Genomic DNA, 5319 nt, shown 5'->3' on the forward strand with positions numbered 1-5319 from the left:
ATCATGGAATGCTTGATTGGTATAGCACATGGAAAAAGGAAAAGAAATTCAAGAAATAATGAATTAGGGGATAAAAATGCCTAAAACAGGTGTAATATTGTGTCACATAAAATAATAAGCAAATGGACAAATTTGAACTTGAGATATGGCAGTCTTATAGATCTTATTTTTAGCTTTAAAACAAGTGGTAGATCATTAAATTTAGAGTTTTGTGCTAAGAGATATGCCCTTCCAAAATTGGGCTAAAATACTAAAAATTCAAAAATTTACCATATGAACAGTACAGTTTATTGAATTTTCTGGCTCTCTTTCAGATGGATATGAGGCCAATGAGTATTTTTTTTTTCTTTATAGAAGGCGCAATAAGCTTCAAATAGAAATTAGAACCATTCAATTTCGGTTTTTCTACATTTAGTTATGAATTTTCAAATTTAGCCAAAAATGTTGTGAACAGCGGATAGTAAACCAAAAATGAAAATTTCAGATTTGAACTTTTCTCATACCTAAGGCCTATATGATGACTCTAAAGGGTTCCCATTGCTATATAATAAGGTAATAAAGGAGGTGTGACAGCTTAAGCCTACAATCATTTTTTTTAAGCCTCGTAACTTGTAAAAATATCTCTGTAATAAATAAAGTAAGTTAATTCACCAAAGAATACAAATAATTAAATGAAGAAATGATTAGCCTTTGAATTTATCCTAAGAATTGAAATTCATAAATCAAAGAGCAGAGAATCATAGACTTGCTTCTTCAAAGAACTTGTCAATAGATAGCTGAAATGTCCTTACTTTTACCCCTTAGAGTATGTGCTTGGAAGCGAGTTAGATATGCGGAAGCTTTACTTAGGCCCAAAAATTAAAAATTTCCTTTAAGTCATCGGGGTTACTGTTCACTATGCATATTTTCATATTACAGGTCTAAATTTGAAAAATCATAACTAATTTAACAAAAATTGTATAGAGGTACTCCAAATTTCTACTCAAAGCTCTTTCAATGCTCTTTAAGGAAAAATTATCAAATTGAAACTTATCTCTTGCCAATTCATACAATTTAATTTGTAAAGATTACTGTTTATTTCGTAAATTCTGGAACTTTTAGATTTCTTGCCTCGAATTTAGAAATTTATATCTCTTAGTATACACATCTAATTAAGATAAACTACCTATGAAATTAAAGCTTAGGATGTGCATAATAACCCTACCAAATTTCATGGATTAAATCATTCATTTAATAGGTCAAACTGGAGATTGAAACTTACTGCTCCAAAACCTATGTTTTTCTCTTCACTTTTTCTTACTTTAGTTCATGCATAACTTAGCTTTCTTCTTTCCCATCCATTCTCATCCATTTTCATTCATGCCATAAATATTCTAATCAATTACATTGCATCATTGACATCCATAAATGTAATTTACATAATAGGAGTATTAAACATTAATCACTAGTCTCATTTATTAACATCAATTCTCCACTTTGTTCTCCTTCCTTCTCATGCTCTCCTTTCATGCAATCACCCAACATTGATTGACCTAACTGGTTGATATGAGATTCAAGAAAATGTTAGTAGCAAACATTACATATTAATCATACTAGATGGATGCTAATGCATAATAAGCAAACTTGCTTGTTCTCTTGTTAATTAGTAGCATATTAACAATCTTAATACTACCTATTAAAGAAATATGGATTAGAAAATGCTAAAAGTGTAAAGACTCCTATGAGCTCAACCATCTCACTTGACGCAGACGAGAAGGGCAAGGACGTGAATCTAACCAAATATAGACGAATGATAGGGTCATTACTTTATCTAATGGCAAGCATACCAGACATTTAATTCAATGTGGGGATGTGTGCAAGATACCAATCAGCCCCCAAGGAATCACATAAAGAAGCCGTCAAGAGAATTCTCAGACATCTTGTCAGAACACAAAATTTAGGAATCTGGTATCCAAAGAAAAGAGTAGAATATCTAATAGGATACTCAAATGCTGATCATGGAGGTTATAAGACAGACAAAAAGAGTACCAATGAACAATGTCAATTCCTGGGAGGATGCCTTGTTTCATGGTCAAGCAAAAAACAGAATACTGTAGCAATATCCTCCACAGAATCAGAATATGTTGCCACTGCCAACTGCTGTGCTCAAATTCTATGGTTAAAGTAGCAACGACAAGATTTGGAAATCAACTTGAAGGAGATTCCAATTCTATGTGACAACACAAGCACAATAAGCCTATCCAAGAATCTAGTTCACCATGCCCGAACCAAGCACATTGATGTTAGGCATCACTTTATTTGGGACCATGTTCAAAAGAAAGATGTAAAAGTAGAATTCATCCCTATTGAATATCAAATAGCAGACATTTTCATGAAGCCCCTTGATCAACAGAAGTTTAATTGCTTCAGAAGAGAATTGGGAATGGTAAATCCCAATGAGTTGTAAGAAATTTCATGTTATCTCTCTAATTTAAGACTTTAGATTTAAAGTTTTGATGATTGAAAGACTAATTCAAGCATCAGAGGATATAGAAATTTGTTTGGCAGAAAGCTCTGTTTCATCAAAGAAAAACAAAGGTAAACAGAGTATGGAATGATTGATAAAGACATCGATAATCATGCTCCAAGGAAGGGTTGATTTATCGATCAACTGATCAATAAATAAGGTGTATGGAGCAAAAGAAAGAACTTGGAAGGAATGCTATTGATAAGTTGATCGATCACTCAATTATCGATCAACACATCGATCAACAGTAGCTTGGAATCACAGTCAAGTCTGACAACTGGGTAATAATTATTGACAAGCTGATTGACAAATTATTAATCGATCAAATGATCGATAAACTAGGCTAGGTATGGACATTTACTTAGCATTTTGTCGATAACATGATCAATAATTCATTGATTGATAACTTGATCAATAATTGTCTTCAATGCTCTTGTGTGTTCCTCTTATTTATTGAACATGTGATCGATCACTCATTGATCAATAAATTGATCGATAAATTCAATGTCTATAACATTAAATTTTTTGAAAAACCCTGTCAGTTATCACAATCCTAACTCAATAGAACTATTCCCCGTTCCTACACAACGGTCCAAAAATCACTGTCTTATTAAATTACTTGTTCCCTTCCACTTGAAATGACTTCCTAAGTTCTTTCGATCACTACCAAACCCTTCAAATCCACAAAACACCAAACATTCATCAAAATCTCTTTTGACAACGAGAAATGGCAAGAGTAAAACAGGCGGGTAATGATCAAGAAGTAAGCTCCGAGAAGCTTGTACAGTTGAAAGAAAAAGGTCAGGTAGCTAAAAAGAAATGATACTGACCTAAGGTTTGAGATGATTCCTCAGAAAAGAAAGGTGTGCTCGATATTAGAGAAAGTCAAGTCAGAAGCACTGAACAACCACAAAAGAGGTCTCCACGGTCCAAGTTAAAGTTGCCAGTGGTGATCGAAGAATCAGAGACTGAATCTGATGAGGAGGTATCAATTCAGAAAGCTGTGGATGCAGCCTTAAACATTCCAGTACCTCAGTAATCAAGGCATAAGAAACAGAGAACCACTGAGGGGGTATCTCAACCTACTCAAGGTATCACTTCTGAATCTAAGCTTTTGGTGGGAAATCTGGATAGTGATGTCAACCAAGCAAAATTTAAGGCTGACTTTACAACTAGGAAATCCTATCCCGTAGTATCTGTGAACTTGGAAAGTCTAAAAACCAACAAGAAGATTAAACTAAATTTAGATGATCCTTTGAAATATTACTCAAATTGGTTAAGTATTGGAGGAGAATATTGTCCTGAAATAGTCAAGCGATTCTATTGCAATATGGAATCCTGTGAGGAGTATGATGAGTAGGATAATCTCATAAGTGATTACCTCAAAACACACCTTAGGAGCAAAACTATTATCATTACTCTTGCCAAGCTAAATGAGTTATTGGGGGCAGAAGATCATATGAGGGGAGGAGAAATGAATGATATCAAGGCTTACAAGATTCTAATGCAAAGTGACAATTTTCCTGGTAAGCTCAGTTTTCCTCCTAAACAGATGTGTGATTATTATAGAATAATTCACTACATCTATTCAAGAAGCATGGTCAATAAGTCTGGAAGCTTCTCCCACCTCAATCAGGATGATTACCTTCTGCTAGCAAGAATAATCAGTAGAGAGTAGATAAGTATAGGAGCCCTGATTTATAATGAGATAAAGGACTTTGTACTCTACAAAGTCCAAGTCAACTCTGATCCCCTATCCTCAGTTAGCTACCTATCTACTTCAAGTGCACAATATTGCACCTATGGAGCTTGGAGAGGTCAAAGTGAAGGTACCCTCTTTTGGATTAAATCAACTGAACAAGAGGAAAATCTCTGTGCTCTTAGGCCTTCACAGAAGCTAGCCCAGAAAGATAAAGGGAAACAACCAGCTACTAGCTCCTCTAGACCCCAAGATGAGGCCGAATCTATTGCAGCTCCCTCTTATACCTCTGGACCCTCATTTGTAGAAAGATCAATCAGGGAGATGTTCTAGGTAGAGCTTTATGAATTTGAGAGGAGAGTTTATGCCACGGCCAAGGACTATGGGGAGATATCATACAAGAAATTTGATGGCCTTTCCAAAATTTTAGATCTTCATCAGCAAGCCATGGTAGTTTTGGAAAATCTCAGAGGTTTGACTATGTTGAAAGGGAGATTAAATACTTAAAAGGGATGGTGGCCTCTCTCTACAACAATTTCTCTGCACCAAGCACTTCCTCCAGTTTTGAAGACCTACTCTCTCACCCACCATATCCTCCTCATCCTGAACTTGAACCACCTACCTCACCTATACCCACTTCTCCTATTTCTACTTCACCATCTGTACCTTCCACCTCTCCCACTCCTCCTCCTGCTACCCTAGCCCTTATCACGGTTTCTCAGCCTATTCCTTCTCTGACCCTTCCGCCCATCTCTCAGATTGTCTCTCTATTCACTCAGCTACCCTCTCTTCCCATCTCCGTCACCTTGCCTATTGCTTCTACCTCTTCTCCACCTTCTGATCTTGACAAAAAAAGGGGAGAAGGAATCTGTTTAGCTTACTTCTTTAGTTCTTATTTTATTGTGTTTTTCTGCTAGTTCTTATTTTATTGTGTTTTTCTGCTGGTTATGATATTTGTAATCTGAATTCTGATGTTTAAATGTTATCAGTTATGTTTGAATGTTATCAGTAGTGCATTTCTGCTAGTTTTTTTGCCTGTCATAAGTTTTACTGATTTTGTAATTTGATTTACATTGTTAGCTGATGATATATGATTAACTTTACACATATGTTT

Source organism: Neltuma alba, unplaced genomic scaffold (genome assembly GCF_004799145.2).
Source record: "Neltuma alba isolate B1F8T4 unplaced genomic scaffold, ASM479914v2 tig00011348_pilon, whole genome shotgun sequence".
Taxonomy (NCBI): Eukaryota; Viridiplantae; Streptophyta; class Magnoliopsida; order Fabales; family Fabaceae; genus Neltuma; species Neltuma alba.